Source organism: Pipistrellus kuhlii, unplaced genomic scaffold (genome assembly GCF_014108245.1).
Source record: "Pipistrellus kuhlii isolate mPipKuh1 unplaced genomic scaffold, mPipKuh1.p scaffold_m20_p_12, whole genome shotgun sequence".
Classification (NCBI taxonomy): domain Eukaryota; kingdom Metazoa; phylum Chordata; class Mammalia; order Chiroptera; family Vespertilionidae; genus Pipistrellus; species Pipistrellus kuhlii.
Window position 1 is genome coordinate 18,286,620 of NW_023425427.1, and position 23,493 is coordinate 18,310,112.

At 42.2% G+C, this 23,493-nt stretch overlaps 1 protein-coding gene across 9 annotated transcripts in view; it reads right to left on the reverse strand.

Annotated features, from left to right (window-relative positions):
* UBAP1 (ubiquitin associated protein 1) overlaps window positions 1–8,818 on the reverse strand; it is a 38,873-nt gene extending 30,055 nt beyond the window's left edge. For 3 of the 9 annotated variants that reach the window (XM_036433528.2, XM_036433527.2, XM_036433520.2), the window contains exon 1: window positions 8,602–8,816. The gene's annotated coding sequence lies outside the window, so the exon portion shown is untranslated. Of the gene's footprint in view, window positions 1–8,073; window positions 8,116–8,596 lie in introns of those variants that run through there. The other 6 variants (XM_045580048.1, XM_036433521.2, XM_036433525.1 and 3 more) reach the window with 5 other exon arrangements.
* Window positions 8,819–23,493: the final 14,675 nt, after the last annotated feature.

Sequence of the window (23,493 nt, forward strand, 5' to 3'; positions counted from 1 at the left end):
GGTAGCTTAGTTGGTTAGAGCATCATCCTGATATGCCAAGTTTGCAGGTTCAATCCCCGGTCAGGACACATACAAGAATCAACCACTGAATGCACAAATAGATGGAACAACAAACTGATGTTTCTCTCTCTCTAAAATCAACAAAAATAAAAAACTTTAAAATTTTTTTTAAAGGAAATTGAAGCTATAAACAAGAAATCAGAAGACTAAAAGGTAACAGGACTGACATAGTCCTCAAAATTCTCAGTTCCAAAGTCTTGAAAAAAGAAAGCACAGCCTGGCCGATTTGGGTCAGTGGTTGAGCATCCACCTGTGGCATGGTTAGAGTCCAGGTCAGGGCACATATCCAGGTTGCAGGCTCAATCCCCAATAAAGGAACCTCAGGAGATATCCAATCAATGATTTTCTCTCATCATTGATTTTTCTATATCTCTCTCCCTCTCCTTTCCTCTCTGAAATCAATAAAAACATATTATAAAAAAAAAAAAAGGACAAATTTCATAGGTGGGAATGAATGACATACAACCTTTGTCCTATTTTAATTCTGTATACATTTTTTTAAATGGGGGGGGGACATAAAACCACACATCTAGTTTAATATTATCTTTGCACTTCCAACCCCTAGATAAGTAAAAAAAAAAAAAGTGCAAAGTCTTTTCTTACACAAATACTCTCAGTTCTTCATCCTAAAGTTTATCTCCCTTGATATGGCATAGTTTTTATACCTTTACTTTACCTAAGACATAAGCAGGGGGGAAAAATAAGGCTAAGTATATAGATTTATGGTACGGTATCTATTAGTCTGCACTATAGTATATTGCAAGGCATCGTAGTGAAAACATTTTATTTCCAACTGTAAGCTTTTTTAGGATCTTTTTTCTTTTTTTTAAAATTCTCACCCAAGGATATGTTTTTACTGATTTAGAGAGAAAGAAAACACACTGATTGGTTGCCTGACTGGGGAACAAACCTGCAACCTACGTATGTACCCTGAAAGGAAATTGAACTCACAACCGTTTGGTGACACGCCAACCAAACTGAGCCACCCAGCCAGAGTTGGGACTTTTTTTAAAGAAACAAACAAGTTAATTTTAAAATTTACATGGAAAGACAAAGGAAATATAATAGCCAAAACAATTTTGAAAAAGAAGTTGAAGAATTTACTATCAACTTAACTATGAGGCTACACTAATTAAAAACTGTGGAAATGGTGTAAGGATATCACATAGACCAACAGAACAGAGTCCAGAAATAGACTCATTCATATATAGCCAAATGATTTGTTTGTTAATCCTTACCAAAGGATATTTTTTCCACTGAGTTTGAGAGAGAGTGGAAGGAGGGAAGTAGGAGTGGTGGGGAAGAGAGACTCACACGGATTAGTAACCTCCCACAGGAGCCCCAACTGGGGCTGGGGATCAAACCTGAAACCCAGGTACATGCCCTTGACAGGAAATCAAATCTGCAGCCCGAGACTCTGCAGCGCTCAGGCTGACAGGGCCAGCCAAATGACTTTAAACAAAGGTACAAAGGAATTTCAAAGGGGAAAGGTCGGTCTTCTCAAAAAATGGTGCCAAACATTCCTATGCAAAAATAAAAACAAAAAAAACACCTGCCCTTAATCCATACCTTGCACTATATGTAAAAACTGACTGAGAAGGATGGAAAAATCATAGCTAAGGGCTACAGGGTTCTTTCTGGGGTGATGAAAACGTTCTGAAAGTGATTGTGGTGAGCCAGGCTGGTGTAGCGCTATGGACTAAGCATCATCCTATGGACCAAGAGGTTCTGGGTTCAATACCAGGTTGCGGACTCAATCCCCAGTAGGGGGCATGCAGGAAGCACCCAATCAATCAATGTGTCTCTCTCAACATTGATGTTTCCATCTCTCCCTCTCCCTTCCGCTCTGAAATCAAAATATTTTTTTTTAAATAAAAGTGATTGTGGTGAAGACTGCACAACTTAATATTCTAAAAGCCACTAAACTATACATTTTAAATGGGTAAACTAAATGTGGTATACTGAAGCACCACAACCCCATGGATGAATCTCAAATGTATCATGGTAAGTCAAAGAAGCCAGACTCAAAAGGTTACGTACGGTACTATGTCATTTCATTTATGATATTCTGGAATGGGGGACAGAAAAGGAATCTAGCTACCAGGGACTGATAATAGATGGAATTGACTATAAAAGGGAACACAATAATTTTTTTAGGTTGACAGAACTGTTCTATATTTTATTGTATACTGTTTACATGACTATATGTATCTATCACAATTCACAGAAAACAGGATAAAATTTACTACATGTAAACTGTATGTACTCCAACGTTTAAAATACATATATGTCCATCACACTGAAATTAGATAAAATAGAATCACTGAGTAAATACTAGTAATATTTTTAACCCATCCTAGTGGAAGAAAATTTTATTTTTTAAAATGCCAGAATTCAAAATAACAAGTTATACAGTTGTATCAAATTCTATTAGTATGCTTTCTCACTGATGGACAAGGATTTTCTACAATGATATATATGGTTTCTAACAATGGATTTCTTCCCTATTTAAAAGCAAAACAAAAATGTAAGTCGAAAAAAAAATTGATTTTAGAGAGAGGGAGGGAGGGAAAAAGAAACATTGGTCAGTTGCCTCCCACCTACGCCCCGACCAGGGTTTTGAACCTGCAATCTAGATATGTGCCCTCACCAGGAATCAAACCCACAACCTTTTTGATGTACAGGAAAACACTCCAACCAACTGAGCCACACTGACCAGAGCTGAACACTGTTGAATTGTATTTTTTTTTTTAATTTATATTTGCTGAAACCGGTTTGGCTCAGTGGATAGAACATCGGCCTGCAGACTGAAGGGTCCTGGGTTCGATTCTGGTCAAGGGCATGTGCCTTGGTTGCGGGCACATCCCCAGTAGGGGGTGTGCAAGAGGCAGCTGATCAATGATTCTTTCTCATCGATGTTTCTAACTCTCTATCCCTCTCTCTTCCTCTCTGTAAAAAATCAATAAAATATATATTTTTAAATATATATATACACACACACACACACACACATATATATATATATATATATACACACACACACACACATATATTGATTGATTGATTTCAGAGAGAAAGGGAGAGGGAGAAAGAAACACCAATGATGAGAGAGAATCACTGATCGGCTGTCTCCTGCACACCCAACACTGGGTATCGAGCCTACAACCTGGGCATGTGCCCTAAACCGGAACTGAACCATGACCTCCTGGTTCACAGGTCGATGCTCAACCATTGGGCCACACCAGCTGGGCAAACTGTATTCTTAAATGGGTGAATTGTATGACATATGGATTATATCAATAAAGCTTTTACCAGGAGAAAGTAGCTCTAAATTTGAGAGCTGTGCAACTAAAAAATGACTATTTAGGAATAGAGAAAGGAAACAAATGAATAACATCTTTTCACTTTCACAATGGCTATTATGAATGAAATAACTAATAGTTTTTGTTTTTGTTTGTTTGTTTTTAAATATATATATATTTTATTGATTTTTTACAGAGAGGAGGAGAGAGGGATAGAGAGCTAGAAATGTCGATGAGAGAGAAACATTGATCAGCTGCCTCTTGCACACCCCCTACTGGGGATGTGCCCGCAACCAATGTACATGCCCTTGACCGGAATCAAACCTGGGACCTTTCAGTCCGCAGACCGATGCTCTACCACTGAGCCAAACCGGTTTCGGCAATAACTAATAGTTTTACTTATTGGTAAAATAATTTTATTCATTGCCGAAACCGGTTTGGCTCAGTGGATAGAGCATTAGCCTGCAGACTCAAGGGTCCCAGGTTCGATTCCTGTCAAGGGCATGTACCTTGGCTGTGGCCACATCCCTGGTAGGGGGTGTGCTGGAGGCAGCTGATCAATGTTTCTCTCTCATCAACGTTTCTGGCTCTCTGTCCCTCTCCCTTCCTCTCTGTAAAAAATCAATAAAATATATATTTTTAAATAACAATAATTTTATTCATTAATTTTATAATCTGTAGAATAATAAATTCTCTTCAGTCTCATGAAACCCAAAAATTAACAAATAATTAGTATTCAAAGTATATAAAGAATTCTTAAAAATCAATCAAATAAAGAAACAACTCAATAAAAATAGACAAAAAACTTCATAGGAGCACAAATGTCCAATAAACATATGAAAAGATGCTCAACTTCAGAAAATGCTAATAAAAACGTAATAGATACCATTTCAAACCCACTACATTAGAAAAAAATTTTCAAGTCTGACAATATCAAATGTTAGGGAAGAAATGAAGCACCCAAATCACACACTGCTGGCTCTTGACTCTATAAGCACAATATTCACATTTACCATGAGCCAATTCAATGACTCAAGAACTGGAAGTGTTTGGTAAGTATTAAGCAACTGATAATGACCAATCCAGAATTCTGAGAACATGTTCGGAATACTGCCAAATACAAATTTTGGCCCTTAATGAACTGGATCCAACTGACTCAGCAATACAAATAAGAAAACTTTTAGTCCCTTATCCAGTTTCTCTAGCATATTTTGTTAAGTACAAAATAGTCATTTACTCCTAGAATACTGATGACATCTTAATTGACTCAAATTTTAATGAAGTATTTATCATTACAGTAATACTTCTATTTCAATGAGAAGCAGTTTTAAATGACATAACTTTAAAATTAAAAAGTGCTTACACTTTAAATTTGACAGGAATTAGAATGGCTGTGACCACTTTAGAGGGACAAAATGGTGTAACAGATGTAGAAACACTTGAGAAAATTTTAGTCACTGAATTAAACTTTGAAATCGCATTTTAAATACCTTACTCTAGTCAAAACATAAAAGATAAAGTGACATTTGCCAATCCTAGATAAAAGTGCTCTCGCAACCATTATTGAGAATTGTTTACAGACCTAATATTATTTTATCAGGATACTATGATTATCTTCTTCAAAATCAAAATGAAAAATAAAATCTCAGATATACATAAAATATGCCATAATGAGGTAATGCATCAAATACAAAAGAAAAATTCAGAAAGTTCTTTTATTCATACTTTAATTTTCTTCCTGTCTTTATTTCTAAAACTAGAGGCCCAGTGCATGATTTTGTGCATGGGTGGGCCGATTGAGAACGCTGGCCAGCCATGGGGAGGGACTGCGGGAGACTGGCCCCAGCAGCGAGCTAACCACAAGGAATCAGGCTCCCTCCTCCCTCCTATCTGGGTCCAGGAGAACCAGATTCGGGTTGTCAGGGCCCCAGCAGCAAGGTTTGGGTCAGTACACATCATAGCTACCGGCCAGTCATTTGGTCGTTCCAGTTGTTCATTCGATCATAATAGTCGCTTAGGCTTTTATATATATATAGATAACACTTTATCTTCCAATGAGGCCATAGAAAGTTATTTGCTACACAGTGATAGAGATGCTCACTAAAGAAACAAACTTTCCTATTTCCATAATTATAATGACTTATTAATGCAACAATACAGGCATTCAATAAATGTTAAATAAGTAACAGAAAGAATAACTAGGACAGAAAAAAATCAATAGGATGGATTAGAAACAAAAATTTAATTGATAAAATTCCACTTAAAGCCCTGGCCAGGTAGTTCAGTTGGCTAGAGCAGTGGTTGGCAAACTCACAAGTCAACAGAGCCAAATATCAATAGTACAACAATTGAAATTTCTTTTGAGAGTCAAATTTTTTTTAACTTAAACTTTTTCTAACGCCACTTCTTCAAAATAGACTTGCCCAGGCCATGGTATTTTGCGGAAGAGCCACACTCAAGGGGTCAAAGAACCGCAGTTTGCCAACCACGGGGTTAGAGCATCATCAAGATATGCCATGGTTGTGGCTCATCCTGGTCAGGGCACATACAAGAATCAACCACTATCCTGGCCAGTGTTGGTTGAGCACCAGGTTCAATTCCTGGTCAGGGTACATGCCCAGGTTGTGGGCTCTATTCCCTGTGGGGGGCTTGCAGGAGGTAGTCCATCCATATTTCTCTCTCTCTCTCTCTCTCTCTCTCTCTCCCCCCCCCTTCTGTTTCTCTTTCTAAAGTCAATAAAAAACATAAAATAAAATAATCAACCACTGGATGCATAAATAAGTGGAACAAACTAAAGTTTCTCTCCCCCTTCCTCTCTCTAAAATCCTATATAATAAAAGCCTAATATGCAAATTGTTCCCTCAGGTGGTCATTCAACCAGAAGTTTGACCACTCACTCACTATGACATGCACTGACCACCAGGGGGCAGCGAGGAACATGGTGGGAGTCAGTGACATGGTGCTGCTGGACCCAAAGGGCCCCAAAGAGAGCAGGACCATGGCGGGATGGTGGAGCAGGTGAACGGGCAGCACCAGGCCAAGGTGGGTGAGAGCGGGGGCCTGAGTGCCCCACTGATCACCCCACAGATAGCGGCCAGCAGCAGTGGCAGGGGGCCTGGCCCTGATCGATTGCCCCACATGTGGGACAGTGGAGCAGGTAAGGGGGCAGCGCTAAACCAAAGTGGGGTGCCAGGTGGGGCTATGGGGCTGCCGGGCTGGGGGCACAAGCTGCGGCCCGATCTCTTCAGGCCACCCAAAGGAACTCCACCCATGCATGAATTTGTACACTGGGTCTCTAGTGCCAGTGTTTCCCAGTGTGGTACGCAAACCCCCAGGGGTAGGGGAAGAGTTTGGTGGGGATATGCACTGCACCATGCTTAGCTGCGCCTAATTCTATGTTCTCATGAGTATGAGGGGTACTGAGCGTTACGAAAATTATAGAAGGGGTACACATATGTCAAAAGTTTGGGAAACACTGCTAGTCAATAAATAAAAATTTTTAATTCCACTTAAAAGTAAATAATGACCAATTTCAGAGGGAAGGGGGACAGAAAGTGATTAACAAAAGAACGTATATGCACATGTGCATAATCCATGGACAGATAATAGTGCAGTGAAGGAGGGGGGAGGACAGGAGTGGGGTAGTGGGAGTCAATGAGAGTTAAAAAGGGGACATCTGTGCCGAAACCGGTTTGGCTCAGTGGTAGAGCGTCGGTCTGCGGACTGAAGGGTCCTGGATTCGATTCCCGTCAGGGGCATGTACGTTGGTTGCGGGGACATCCCCGGTAGGGGATGTGTAAGAGGCAGCTGGTTGATGTTTCTCTCTCGTCAACATTTCTAGCTATCTCTCTCCCTTCCTCTCTGTAAAAAATCAATAAAATATATTTTTAGAAAGGGGACATCTGTAATACTTTCAACAATAAAGATAAATAAATTTTAAAAAGTTAATGCAGACAATGTAATTCTTTATAGACTTTGGACACTTTTAGTCCAAAACATTTGCTATAAAAATTCAGAAAGTTTCAGTTTAACTTGTTTGACTAGAAAGAGCTAGCTATCACTGGAGACTAAGTGCCCTGCTTTCCCCACCACCAAATCTAATAAAACTTTAAAGAGAAAAACATCCATCATATGATCTAACCTAATTCTCAAATACTAATACACAACTGAGGAGTGGACTAGTAAGTGGAGTTAGAACAGAATTATTTAGCCGAAACCGGTTTGGCTCAGAGGATAGTGTCAGCCTGCGGACTGAAAGGACCCAGGTTCGATTCTGGTTAAGGGCATGTACCTTGGTTGCAGGCACATCCCCAGTAGGGGGTGTGCAGGAGGCAGCTCACTGATGATTCTCTTCCATTGATGTTCCTAACTCTACCCCTCTCTCTGTAAAAAAATCAATAAAATATATTTTTAAAAGAACAGAATTATTTAATAGTTCACTAAATTACCAAATCTGGTCGCCAACAATGGTGCCTTAAAAACTCTCAAAATTTTCGGCTTACTATAAAACCCATCTTTTATGTCCAGTCGTACTTCCAGAGGCTACTCTGGAATCCAGTACATGTGGCCAGAACACAAAGGCCAGAGAGCACTGATACAGATCAAATAAACCAACTATAACTGGATGTTCCGCAAGAAAGAACCTGCGGTTGTTTCGGAGGCCCAGGTGGACGGTGCAGGTAAGTCTCCACCCAGAGCAAAGTAAACACACCTGGGGAAGGCCTGCCATGTCAAAGCTATATCTCCCAAAGACCACTCCCCCGCGTCTGGTCTAACTCCCTCTCTCCCAAACCTCAGGAAGAACTCAATCTGCCCCTCGCGTCCCCAACTCACCCTCAACTCCACATCACTTACCTTCTTCCCTGAACCCGGACCCACCTCCTCGGCATCCTCGAGCTCCCACCGAGCTCCCACTCCACCAGCAAGACAGACAGATGTCTACACAGCCTGTCCCTTTAATCCGAATTCACTTTCCCACAACCCACCCGCCCTCCGCCCCTTCAACTCTGGTCCCCTCACCCGGACCCCTCTCCCCGAATCCTCCCCCAGTCACGGATCTCCGGCCTCTTCTCACTCCTACTCCCTCAGCGGCGCTTCCTTTCACCCAGCTGGGCCTCTCGCCTCTTCCCGGGTCCCCTCCCTCACCCGAATCCCGGTACCGGCGCCCTACCCCCCATCCCACCCCTCTCGTCCCCTCCCCGCCCGGCCCCAGAAGGAGGCGCCTCCCCCCTCACCTGAGCACCGCCGCCGCCGCCGTCCCAGAAGCCGAAAGGTGCTGGCGCCGCCGACCCCCCACGTCCGGTCCCCGCTGACGGCTCCTAGGGAGAGCGAACACCACCGCCTTCAACTCTGTTCGCCCCGGGCCGGGCAGTCGCCGTAGCCGAAGCCAGTACCACAGCCGCCATGTTGAAGTCCTACTTCCCTCCTCCTTCCCCTCGCCGCCCCGCCCCCTTAGGCGTCTGACGTCATGACGCCCCGCTCCACGCCCTTCGGGCCAATGGGAGGAGCCGACGTGATGTGACTAATCTCCCGTTTAGTTAGTGCTAAACAACTCCTCCTACCCGGGTTTTGCAATTGGAATGGGTGAATCCTGCTGACCCTAAGGGAGGGCGGAAGGAGAGGGTCACCGAAGGGGTAAGGCGTAGTAGAAGCGGATTTAGGGAGACTGGTCGAAAAGCTGAGACCAGAGTTAAAGGGGCAGAGAGCAGATGAGATACGACCTCTGACCTCTTCTCGCTCCTATACCTTCAGCTGCATCTCCTTTCATCCAGCTAGGCCTCCAGATGAGATGCGACCTCTGACCTCTTCTCCCTCCTATACCCTCAGCTGCATCTCTTTTCATCCAACTAGGCCTCCAGATGAGATGTGACCTCTGACCTCTTCTCCCTCCTATACCCTCAGCTGCATCTCCTTTCATCCAGCTGGGCCGCCCTCTTCTCCAGGTTCCCTCCAAGTAAGGGGATTAAACCACTACTGGAAGATAGGCATCTCTCTAGTGGGAACCAAGAGCCTTGAAACACAAAGGGAAACAGAAATATTTACCAATGAGACCTACTTGGGAATCAGGATGTCTCGCTTCTGGTCCCAGGCCCCTGACCTGGTACAAGACTTAATCCTTTCTGATAATGGCTTCACTTTCCTCATTTATAGGTAAATGGGTTGAAAGGCAACCTCTAAATCCTCCCATTCTGGCATTCAACCAGTTTAATCCAATCCCAAACCTTTACTGCCTTGTGCAGTTTATTGGATGTCTTCTGGAATCAGGTGCATGGCGGATTCATAAATGAATAAGGTGAATCTTTGTTCCCAAAAGTTCCTAAATGGTGGGAGAAATAGAAGCCTCTCCTCTCAAAGCAGGAAAAGTCAGAGGGTAATAATAATAGCACATCAATGGATCTGGAAAACTTGACTAAAAGATTAGGAAATATTTACATCGACACTTTCTGGGTACGTAAAGACTGTGCACACTCTCACGTTTAATTCGCCAGCCCTGTTTTCTCTTCAGAACTTCAAAGGAGAAACGTGCAGCAATTTTTAACTCACAATGACAGAGTTCCAGAAGGAGGGTGTTAGAATAAGCAAACAATAACAAATCATGAATTCTATATTATTTGCCTACTTAATTCAACAGATAATAGAAAGCCATAGAAGATTTGTGGAGAGAGCAGTGAACTGATCAAAGCTCTTCATCAGGAGAATTAAAATGGCAGTAGTGAATAAAATGGAGAAGACATGGTAATTTTCTGCATTGAATAAGAGACTCATACCTGAACTAAAGTAGAAACAGTGGGGATGGAGACAAGGGGATGATTGGAGCAAGATTTACGAGATTTTCTCAACAAGAGACCAGCTGTATGGGAGAAATCGTGAAAAGGGGCCACATTTTGGGGGTCTCATACTAAACGAAACAAGAAAAACCTAAGGTTTACTGAAGCCCTATGGGAAATAATAAGGAATTCATCTGGCCAAATTCATTCAGGAGGGAATTGAGTTTCTTTTTTTATTTATTTTTTTGGGGGAATGTGAGTTTACATGTGTACTGTATTGATACTCTGAAGATATGTTTTTATTTTTGTAGAAGAAGGGAGAAAGAAAGAGATAAAAACATCAATGTGAGTGAAATTGGCTGCCTCCCGAATGTAACCTGACTGTGGATCAACAAATTCACAACCTAAGTATATGCCCTGACCCACAACATTTTGGTGTACAGGATGATGCTCCAACTAACTGAGCCACCCGGCCAGGGCCAAATAAACTTTTTATTCATTCATTTAACAAGTATTATTGAGTTCCTGCAATATACCAGGCATCGTTCTACACACTGGGTATACAGCAGTACATAAAAAAAGACCCTGCAAAAAAAAAAAGGGGGTGGGGGTGGGGAGAATAAAGCACAAGAAAGAAAGTATCCATAGCTGAAATTTCTTATTTTTTGTGCGTTAATCCTCACCTGAGGATATTTTTCCATTGATTTTTAAAGAGCGTGGAAGGGAGAAAGACAGAGAAAAACATCTATGTGAAAGAGACACATCGATTAGTTGTCTTCGCACACACACTAGCCTGCAACTGAGGTACATGCTCTTGACCAGAGTCAAACCCAGGACCCTTCAGTCCCCAGGCCGACACTCTTTCCACTGAGCCAAACCAGCTAGGGCCATGGTTGAAATTTATAAAGGATGGCCAGGGAAAGGTGACACTGAGTGAAGACCTGAAGGAAGTGAAGAGCCCTGGCCAAAAAGAAAACCCCTGAAGGCAGTGAGGAAATGAGTCATGTAAATATCTCATGTAAATATCTAAAAGAAGAAAATGCCCGGCCAAGGCAAGGGAACGGTAAGTATTAAGGCCCTGAGGTAGGAGCTCACCTTCTGCGTTCTAGAAAAACTAAGCATTCCAGTGTGACTGGAATGGAGTGAGCCAAAAAAGGAATAGTAGGCGATGAAGTGACAAAGAGGTAACAGTTGGCTACATCACAGAGTGTCTTGTAGATAGTTTTTAAGGACTTTGGCTTTCTCTCTTAAGTGAGCTGAAAACCATAGGAGAGTTTTGAGCAGAAAATGGAAATGACCTAACTTTTTAGTAAAATCATTGTAGCAGCTACACTGAGCAAGAAGGGCAAGTGTGGACCCACATTATGGTTATTGCAGTAATCTGGGAAGGAAGTGATAGCACTGTGGAGCAGAGTGATAGCAGCAGTGAAAGTGTTTAGAAATGGTCAGGTTGTGGGTATATTTTGAAGGTAGAGCCATAAGAATTTGCTCACATTAGCCCTGGCTGGGTGTTCCAGTTAAAGGACCATCCACACACCAAAAGCTTTTGGATTCAATTCCTGGTCAGGACACGAGTTTAAGTTTTGGGTTTGATCCCCAGGCAAGGCTTGTACAGGAGGCAGCTGATAGTTGTTTCTCTCTCACATTGATGTTTCTCTCTCTCCCCCTTCAACTCTCTCTAAAAAATCAATAAACATATCCTCAGAGGAGGATGAAAAAGAAAAAAGAATTTGCTCACAGATTAGTTGCATGGTGTGAGGGAATGAGAGGACTCAGGATGACTTAAAAGTTTTTGACCTGAGTCAAATTCTTGAAGGTTTGGCTAGAAGAATGGAAATTCAAATGAATGATAACTTCTGAGGATAGGACCCTTTGGAGCATTGACAAGTAGGGCATGGGAAGAGGAAGCAGAGAAAAAGGTGGAAAAGTAGTGGCCAGAGAAGCAGAAAAGGAATCAGGAGACTAAGGTGCCAAGGAGGATTAGGAAGGGAAAAACCTTTGGAGGGTTGGGCCTCTGCCTCTCCTAGTCTAGAGACAAGCTTCCCCCATCAGACAGGGGCTTCCTGAGATTCCCCATCAGCCTAAGTATGATGATCTAATAACATTTCTTTCTCTGCCTTTTTGCTTTAAGTGGGACCAGGTTGCTGACTACTCACTCCTAGGCCAGCCTGCTATGTGCCACCCAGCCCCTATGGAGGCAACCCATCCTTAAGAAATCAGGGCATGGGGAGAGAGACAAAGAAATAGGAAGTAAGTGGGGACATTTCCTGGAAAATCAAATATTTTTTCTCCTACTTAGGAGTGACTCATATGTATCAGTTTCCAGGTATTAATCCCAGTAGTAACTCAGCCTGTGACCAGAAAAGGCTGACCAGGAAGCCAGTCCTTTACTAACCCTGCTCTGTGTCTGTTTCCTCCCAGTGCGACTAGAAATTGGTTTACAAATAGCATTTCAGTCCAAGGAACACTAGCTCACAACTTCCCCCCTCTTTTTTCCTACTCTTTCTCCCTCTCTTCATACACCTCTAAACTTCTGGGGAGTCTAAGAGCAGAGGCAGGAAAAATATAATCAGCTCTACAATTTTTTATTCATTTAACCATCCTGCATTGGCTAAATCGTACCAAGTGTCAGGCACCATGAGTCTACAAAGATGCTCTGAGGGAGGTCAAGTGAGGGAATCACATAGTTAGTTGTACAGATAATGACAGTACCTGGCAAATAATCATCTGAGTAACACATTCCATGGCTGAAGAGTAGAGAGGAAAGCGCATTTAGGTGGACTTGAGAAATCATGGAAGACTTCATGGAGAACTGAGGCATTTGTTAGACCTTACAGAACAGAACAAATGACGCCCAAAGCAATTAAAACAAAGCAGTTTGAGCAAAGGCATGGATGGAGGAAAGTTCCAGGAAAATAAGAATCCATAAGTAGAGCAAAGGGAGCAGAGGGAGATAAGGTTGGAGAGACCCGGAGGGAAGAGGCTTGGCTTGGGTTTAACAGTTCTAAGGCTGTAGAAGTAAAGTCGCTGGCATCGTCTGTGAAATCCAAAAGAAAAGTCAGGATGAGTCCTGAGAACCTTGGAGGTCAGGTTGAAACCCTTTATCCTTTTTCATAAGCCCAAGTTACAATTAAGGACTCAGGTTTCTGGGTCACCTCTGAAGTTCCTGAAGATCTTCGAGATGACCATCAAATGAAGATGCACTTATCCTAATGATCATGAATGGGTAAAGATGATTTCAGGTTCCAAAAGCATGAAAATATAAACACAACAACAACGCTAAAATATTAGAATAGGATATTTTGAATCATGGGTGAGAATAATGTTTCTAATCATGACACCAAATTCAGAAGCCCTAAAGGAAATAGTTGACAGAGTTGATGATGGCAAAAGACCCCATACACAAAGTGAAAAGATAAACTGGAAGAAAATATTTGTGATCTTATAACAGGAAAAGGACTAATTTCCCCAATACAAAAAGAGCCCCTGCAGATCAATAAGAAAAACAGAATGATTCAATAAAAAAAATATAGATGTTACTTATTCAAAAGGCAATTCACCAAAGAAGAAACAAATATCTAATGAACAAAATAACTGGTTAAAAAAAAAAAAAATGTTTCAGCCAAGACTGGTTTGGCTCAGTGGATAGAGCATCAACCTATGAACTAAAAGGTCCCAGGTTCGATTCTGGTCAAGGGCATGTACCTTGGTTGCGGGCACATCTCCTGTAGGGGTTGTGCAAGAGGCAGCTGATCGATGGTTCTCTCTCATCGATGTTTTTAACTCTCTATTCCTCTCTCTTCCTCTCTGTAAAAAATCAATAAAATATATATATTTTTTAAAAATGTTCAACATCACTAATAACTTTTAAAAATTAAACAAGGCCCCATTTTTTTCACTTCACCAAATCGGCAAAAGCTAAAAAGGATTAATCATATTCAATGCTGGCATTCCCTAGTAATGTATTGAGCTAATGTACTAAGGTCTACTCTACATCTATCCCTGTGCTGCAATGGGAATAAAGATTAAGTAAGACCATATTTCACTCATCAAGAACCGTAGGAGGAAGACAAACATGTAAACAGACAATTACAATAGGATTAAATAAACTCCAGGACAAAGCCAGCACTACGCTAAACTGTGCCTTTGTGCAGGATAGAAAAAGGCACCCTTTCTGAGGGGATACAATGCCAGGGTATAAAGCTTGGCGAACTGAGTGCGGCAGGATTTCCGTTGTCTCTGGACCCCTCAGCAGGGCACTTTTGTGCAGAGAACAAAGTGCACATCCGTACATGGCTGCCCTGCTTGAGGAGGTGAAGACTGGCACCTATGGAAGGAGAGTAGAGATAGTCTGTGAGGCTGTACACCTGTGCAGCAGGAAGACTTCAGAGCCCAGGCTCTTAACCAGACATCATTAAAACTTCAATAATTTAATTTGCTGCTGGTGCTACTATGACAAGGCCTTGGCAAGGAGAAACCCCAGAAATTTGGAAAGTCTCCTTTGAAAGGAGAAATTGACAGATGGTGTTTACAGCTTTGCTTTGGTTCTCCCATCAGAGGGAGTGCCAGATGTTTTCTTCCGATTTCCAAGGTAGAGTGTGAGATCAAAAAGGCTCTTTTGCCCAAAGATAATGAAACATGGAAATTCAGAGCTAAGTGTAAGCCGCATGGGCAAGTGAATCCTGTGCCAGGTCAGCCAAGTTTGATTTGCTCCTATTGTGAATCTAAGGTTTGTTGTTACCATTCTGGTCTTTTCTTTGTCATGTAACAGCATTAGTGGATTCATCCAGCCACAGAACACAGAATTATGCAGCCATTAAAAAGAATGTTATAGCCCTAGCCAGTGGGCTCAGTGGATAGAGAGAGTGTTGGCCTGCGGACTAAAGGGTCCCAGGTTCAATTCTAGTCAGGGGCATATGGCCTGGTTGCAGGTTTGATCCTCAGTGGGGGGGGTGTGCAAGAGGCAGCTGGTCAATGATTCTTTCTCATAATTGATGTTTCTAAATCTCTCTTCCACTCCCTTCCTTTCTGAAATAAATAAAAATATGTTTTAAAAGATTTTATAGCCTGGCTGGCATGGATTAGTTGGTTGAGCATAGTCCTGTGCACCAAAAGATTGCCAGTTTGATTCCTAATTAGGACACATAACCTAGATTGCGGGTTTGATCCCTGGTTGGGGCATATATGGGAAGCAATCTAATGATTCTCTCTCTCCTTTTCCTTCCTCTCTCTCTTGAGTCAATAAAAGACATATCCTCAGGTAAGGATTAAAAACAAGGTTATACAAGGCAAAATTATAGACAGTAAGTGGCAACCAAGGGTTAGGAAAGGGGATAAGTAAGTGAAGTATAGAGCATTTTTAGGACTATAAAACTATTCTATATGATACTGTAACAGTGTATACATGACATTATGCATTTGTCAAAGTCCATAGAACTGTACAACACAAGAAATGATCTTAATGTAAACTCTGGACTTTACTTAATAATAATGCATCAATACTGGCTCATCAATTGTAACATTAAATGCAGTACATTAATGCAAGGTGTCAGTAACAAGGGAAATTGTGGTGGGGTTAGGAGAATATGGGAAATCTCTGTACTATCTGTTCAACTTTTTCTGTTAGTCTAAAACTTTTCTTTAAAAATGTTTTTAAAAAGATGCTATAGAAGTATGTAATTATGAAAAGGTGCTTATAAAACATTAAGTGTCAGGATTGCTATGGGAGATGATGAAATTAAGGATCAAAAGGTCAGAGAAGAGCAAAGTTGAAGTGGATATAGAATGTAGTAATACCAGCAAACTCACCAATGACTCTGCCACATTAAGGCCCTAAAGAAAGCTCTGGGGAAAGGGGCATCATCAGCAAGCTCGGTCATGGCTGTCCCTGCACTTTCAGAACAGGGGTCCTAGGAAGCAATGGAAATAGACCCCAGAATAACAGAGGCAAGATGGCAGCACTTAACCACCAGAAGCAACATAGATGTAATTATCATAACGAGCTATGAGGTTGGAATGGCAGCCAGAAAGGCCTGACCTGCAGAGAGCTATGGAGATGACTAATAGTACACGATGTTCCTAAGGTAAAGATGGCCCTCCTAGCAATCAAAAGAAATCAAGGTTAGAAGATCAAGGAGCTGAGTCATGATTCATTGCCCAGTTTCCGGGCCAGAACTAGCTTTCAGGCATAGAATCCAATGACTGAAGGAGAGGCCAGGTCTCCAGAAGGAAAGACCCTGCAACACCATGGCAAGTGTATATAGCTATGGTAGCCCCAATCCTTCCACAGAGGTGTCTACTAGCATTTACTTGGACAATCATACAGGAGACAGGCGGATATTATCCAAGCAATTCAAGGACTGTTGGACACAGAGCCTGAGATAAATGAAACAACAAATTGGTGTCTCTCCCTCTCTCAAACCAATAAATAAAATGAAAAACAACAACATCATTATGGTAAGAGTCAGTGATCAGTGATACTCTTGAAGATTTAAAGGATACAAAAATAGCGGTCCCTATCATATTTACATTTGATTCAGCAGAATCCTAGACAGATTCTGGAGGATGTCAGTGGTCTATTGCAAACTCACAAAAGTAATAGCTCAAATTGAAGCTGCTGTACCAGACTTAGTATCTTTGCTAAAGCAGATTAACATCGCCTCAAATATGTGGTATGTGACCACTGATCTGGTGAATGTATTATTTCTCATTCTAATCAGAAAGGAGGATCAGAACTAACTGTCATGTGGTCAGTAGAATGAACAATAGTATTCATTTATAGTCTTGTACCAGAGTTATGTTACCTTTCATGCCCACAAAAATTTCCAACATATTTTCCCCTTTTCATACATCTAGTCAGACTTATATTCTGTCCTAAATATTGAGACCAATGTGATATATTCTTTTATTCTTTTAAAAAATATATTATATTCTTTAAAAGAATATTTTTAATAATTTCAGAAAAAAAAAGGGAGAAGGAGAGAGAGATAGAAACATCAATGAGAGAGGCACATTTGTCAGCTGCCTCCTGCAAGCCCCCCACTGGGGATGGAGCCCACAACCCAGGCATATGCCCTGACCGGGAATCAAACCCAGGACCTCTTGGTCCAAGAGACAACAACACTTAATCCACTGAGCCACAGAAGCTGGGCTATCATAACATATTCTGAAGGGTCTTGGATCTTCTGGACACACCTCAGAGCATCACATTGGTGTGCTTTCAAGGTGGGATAAAGCCAGGGGCCCACCACAACAATTAATTTTTGGGGTAGTCAGTGGTCTGGAACATCCCTTCCAAAGAAAAAGACAAGTTATTGCATCTCTCACCCTCCTATCCCCTAATTAAGGTGACTTTTTTTCTGGAAGCTGAATATTATTCCTGGGTTGAAAATACCACTCCAACCCATGAACTGGGTGACACAAAAGGCTGCCAGCTTTGAGTGGGGCCCAGATCAGGGAAGCTCTCAGCAGCAAGTCTAGGCTGGGGTGTAAATGGCCCTGCTGCTTGATCCATACAACCCAGCAGAACCTCTAGCAGATCTCAGGTGGAATTTCTGGCAAACCCCTGTAAGAGAATCACAATCTAGCTCAGGCCAGTCTGGCTCAGATGGCTGAGTCCTCCCATGCACCAAAAGGTTGTGGAACATCTGGGAGGCACCTGATACATATTTCACTCTCACGTTGATGTTTCTCTCTCTCTCTCTACAAATCAGTAAAAATATATATTTTTTAAATTTAAATCACAATCTAGGCCACTGGGTTTCCATTGTAGGGCTATGAAATTTTGCCAGAAGGGTGATAATTTTTCTTTTTCTTTTTAATCCTCACCTGAAGATATATTTTTATTGATTTTTTTTTTTTTTTTTTTTTTTTTTTTTTTTTTTTTTAGAAAGAGAGAAACATCAATTCATTGCATCCCACAGGTGCCCAACCCGAGATAGAACCCCAAACTTTGGATGTATGGGATAACTCTATGATACTCCAGCCAACTGAGCCACTTGACGAGGGCTCCAAACCTCTACACAGCAGAACCCATCTGGAGTTTTACACTGAAGCCTGAGGACTGACACTTTGCCAACCCACTCCTGATCAGAGGAGGTGGTCTCAGTTTCCTCACCTACAAAATAAGGGAGTTGAATTTGCTTATCTCTGAGGCCCCTCTAACTCTGATTTCTGCTTCCACTGGCAAGGCAAAACGCTGAGTTCTGTGTTAAGCAAAGAGAGGAATTCTGTTCTGTCCACTGGCTAAAACGACTGCTTAACACTGACGTTACAACATGCTGTTTGTTTCAAGTGCTTCAGACCCTCGAATGCTTGAAGGGATTCCTCCGACCTTCAAGGTGCTTGCCCCGGTACCTCCAGGCTCCCAGAACCAGCCTGTCGTCAGGTGACCAGAACTCTAGTGATCCTATCTCAGGCCAGAAGGTTTACAGGAAAAGGAGAAGCATTTCCAATTCCCGAGAGAGAAAGAAAAACTCTGAGCTCACGTCCCTGGGAGTATTGCGCTCAGAAACACTACAAGGTTCTTGTAAAGCACGGACAGAGGGGAGCACAAGATCCACTTAATGGACTTTGTACAGGACCAGTCCCAGCCCTGAACCAAAAGGTGCCGCTTATTCCAGTAAGAAGGAGACGCTCCGGAAGGCTGGTGGTGAGGAGGTGGTAGAGTAGTTGAGAAATGGCTGAGTAAAGTGAACAGTGATACACAGGAAAGAAAAGTTGATTAAAAAAATAGACAACTTCCCTCTTTTCTACTCCTTTTGTTTCACGTTTAGCTCTGTTTTATTTCTCCCCCATATTCTTGGGAAAGAAGGGAGGAATAATAGCATTACTAAGATTCTGATATACTGTCCTTAGCCTGTATTTAGGTATAGAAGAGATATTCTCATGCTCACCCTGATGACTCAGCCTTGAGCTTACGTCAGGCCTGCAAAAGGGAGATAAAGCTGCAAAGGTCTCCTTGGAGAGGGGGCGAAACAGTCCTTTAGCCAGAGTAGGCGTCCACCCAGGTGCAGTACTTGGATATTGGTTGGTGGTCAGGAGTGGGCTGTGCTGGTTGGGTATCGTCCAATGCACCCAAATAAGGCTATGAAATTTTGCCAGAGGATATATTTTCATTGATTTTTTTTGAGAGGTAGAGGAAAGGAGGTTTCATTGATTTTTTGAGAGAGAGAGAAAGGTTCAGTTCTTGGTCAGGGCACGTGCTGGGGTCGTTGGTAGGGGGTGTGCAGGAGGCAGTCTATTGATGTTTTACTCTCACATCAATGTTTTGTTTTGTTTTTTCTCTCTCTAAAAATCAATAAAAATACTTTTTTAAAACAAATTGTGGGCTGCCAAAGCCGGTTTGGCTCAGTGGTAGAGCATCAGTCTGCGGACTGAAAGGTCCCAGGTTCGATTCCAGTCAAGGGCATGTACATTGGTTGCGGGCACATTCCCGGCATGGGGTGTGCAAGAGGCAACTGGTCGATATTTCTCTCTCATCGATGTTTCTAGCTCTCTATCTCTCTCCCTTCCTCTCTGTAAAAAAATGAAATAAAAAAAATAAAAAAAATTGTGGGCTGATATCAAATGGTCCTCTGATGTTTGCCAGTCCCCATAGTATCAGGGCACGAATGGCTAGAGAAAATTTCTAGAGCTCCATCTCCCATCCCTGCTCTCTGACAAAAGTGATCCCATCGCCAGATGTTAGGAGGTGAGGAGTGGCGACGGCTGGAGAAAGGGAGAACTGACTAGATTAGCACATGGTTCCTTTGTCAGAGCAGTGGCTCATGCATCAAAGTGGGGCACAGATGGGCTTCTAAGTAATGAGAGAAATTCAATCCCCAGCATTTCTGTTGTTGTTAATCCTCACTTGAGGATATTTTTTCACTGACTTTTAGAGAGAGTGGAAGGGAGAAGAAGAGAGAGAAAGAGAGAAACATCAATGTGCGAGAGACACACACCCAGACTGGGCCGAGGATAGTGCCTGCAACTCAGGTACATGTCCTTGACCAGGAATTGAACTGGGTCCCTTCAGTCCACGGTGACACTCTATCCACTGAGCCAAACCGGCTAAGGCCCCAACATTTTTAAATTTCTATTCAACCAGATTGCTAAAAAAGAAAAAAGAAAAAAAAGAAAACATGAAAGACCTTTGCTTCAGCAAAGTGCAACATTTTGACATTCCTTCCCAGAAACACTAGGATTCCTCTTCTCCCTCTTTTATAACTTCCTGAATCATGTTTCATCCTTTGCCTCTTCCTCTGGCCCCACCATCTCCCATCTGGCTCATATATTAAGGAGAATCCAGCTGAAATATGATCTCTCGACTGCAGCCAGAAATTTCTCTCTTGTGGTTTCTTGCCTATTATTTCAGCTGAAGTCCCATTAATGGTAGGAAAAACTCCATTATCAACATACTCATTACTGTTAAGACTTGATCTAGGAGCCTGGAATAGTGATTACTGCTTGATTCTGACCCCATCCTTAACTAGTTGTGGAGGGTGAGAGAACCATTTGTCACTAGCACTGACTATACCCTCATAGTGACAGATGTGCAAAATCTGGTGTAAGAGATACCCTTTGGCTCTGACCAAGGAGAGGGGGCTTTACAAAGGACTAGAGGGATAACGGCTTAACAGAATTACCTGTGCCTAGAGTTCGATGGGCCTTTGTGTTGATCTCCCCAATACAGAGGGTAAACGATGTCCCTAACAGTGTAATGTGGGCGAAACACTGTTGGATTGGGTAGCAATTAATATGGTTTGAGTCCTGCCTCTACAAGTAATTTGCTATGTGGCTTTTGCAAGTTGTCTTACCTCTCTGAGTCTCAAATTCCTCCCCTATAGAATGGGGATGATACTGTCTATTTCTCAGGGTTTTTGAGAGACTCAAGTGTAACAGGGCTATGATAGTGTTTTAAAAAGCATAAAGGGTTATAAAGTAGAATAGACTATGAGGTTCCCAGACTAAGTCATCATGGTTGACTTCTGTCTCTTGGTCTATTTTCCTTGGTGTTGACTTTATTCTTAGATGTGTTCCCTTCATGGGATGGCAAATTGATCCCAGCAGCTCCAGCCTTATATTCTCCTAGTGTAGTAACCCCATCTTTATTTTTAAAAATATATTTTTATTGATTTCCAAGAGGAAGGGAGAGGGTGAGAGAGATAGAAACATCAATGATGAGAAAGAATCATTGATTGTCTGCCTCCTGCATGCCCCCTACTGGGAATCGAGCTTGCAACCCAAGCATGTGCCCTTGGCCAGAATCGAACCTGGGATTCTTCAATCGGAAGGCCGATGCTCTAGCTACTGAGCCAAACCAGCTAGAGCTAACCTCATCATTTTAAAAGCATTTTTCCCACCGAAGCTGGTTTGGCTCAGTGGATGGAGTATTGGCCTGTGGACTGAGGGGTCCCAGGTTCAATTCTGGTCAAGGGCATGTAATGGTGAGGGGTGTGCAGGGGGCAGCTGATCTGGTGTTTCTCTCTCATCGATATTCCTGACTTTCTATCCCTCTCCCTTCCTCTCTGTAAAAAAATCAATAAAATATATTTTAAAAAATGATTTAAAAACATTTCCTCCCCCAAATATCTCCAGCTTTGGCCAGAACTAGATTATGTATTCAATCCTAGAGTCAAATGGCAATGTCAGCCCCAAGCCAAACCACATGAATTAAAATTAAGAGTAAAATCAGATTCTGTGACCAAATGCATGGATACTAGGAAGACTACAACAATACTTACAAATACCCTGTAAGGTAAAGTAGAGAAACTAGAAGTTTTTTTTTTTTTTTTTTAAATATATTTTATTGATTTTGTACAGAGAGGAAGGGAGAGAGATGGTTAGAAACATCAATGAGTCATCGATCAGCTGCCTCTTGCACACCCCCTACTGGGGATGTGCCCGCAACCAAGGTACATGCCCTTGACTGGAATCGAACCCGGGACCTTTCAGTCCCCAAGCCGACGCTCTATCCATTGAGCCAAACCAGTTTCGGCAGAAACTGGAAGTTTTGATGAAAAGGAAAAACATAAGGCATTTGTGATTGCCCACACTGAAGACTTCCTCAAAATGCCCTTTTATGGAAAGAGAGAAAGCTTCCCAGGAACAATACAACTACTCTATTCCTTATAAATCCTATTGTACAAAGAAAACAATACCCTCTGCCCAGTGTGACCAGAGAGATGTGCCTGTCCACAGCTTGGTCAGATGCCTCCTGCCTCACTGTGCTCTGGGGAGAGTCTCTGCAGAAGCACATGATGTCCATGTTCAGGGCTGTTTCACTAGTATCTGGATTAAGCAGGAAAAACACAGCACAGAAGATGTGAGTCTATTAACATATGGAGCTGCCGAAACCGGTTTGGCTCAGTGGATAGAGCATCGGTCTGCGGACTTAAAGGTCCCAGGTTCGATTCCAGTCAAGGGCATGTAACTTGGTTGCGGACACATTCCCAGTGGAGGGTGTGCAGGAGGCAGCTGGTCGATGTTTCTCTCTCATCGATGTTTCTAGCTCTCTATTCCTCTCCCTTCCTCTCTGTAGAAAATCAATAAAATATATTTAAAATATATATATATGGAGCTAAAAAAATCTGGAACCATGCCGTATGAAGGAGTGTGTGTGTGTGTGTGTGTACATATATGTTTAACTATAGAAAAAGGAGAGTGGATTAGAAGAGAAGCAGTGAAGAAGAAAAAAAGAGAAGACAGAGGAGTTTGACTTTCTAAGTAGATTTTATATCCTCATTGCCTTTCTCTCAACTATTAGTTAGGATATTGAGTAGATGGAGACAAAAATATCAGTGGCTTACTCAATATAAAAATTCTGTTTTTCTCCCAGGTAAAAGTCTGAGCTGTTAGACCATGCAGGACTGGTCAGGGGCTCTGTTCCCTGGAACTCAGTTCTGTCTAACTTGTTACTCCACCCATGGTATTACACTCAGTCTATAGGGTCATGGTTGACTCACCATTAATACACTGCAAAGAGGAAGAGAGGGTCAAGCAGCTTCCTGTTAAAGGTGTTACCTGAGACTTACCAAAATCACTGCTGCTCACTTTCCTTTGGCAGCCAGAATGTAGTCACATTGTCACACCTATCTGCAAGAAAAGTTAAAATGTGTTATAGCTGCCCAGCCATTGTGGCTCAGTTGGCTGAGTATAGTTTCATGTGCCAGGAGGTCGCCAAGTTGATTCTGGGTCTGGGCCCCTTGCGCTTGATCCCTCGTGGGGGACATTTGGGAAGTGGCTGATCAAAGTTTCTCTCTCATCTCTCTCTTCCTTCCTCTCCTTGAAATCAATAAAATCATATTTCAATGTAGTATAGCTGACTGCCAAACACCCAGCTAAATGTAGAGAGGAATCCTTCAGTAACTGATAGACGGGTATAT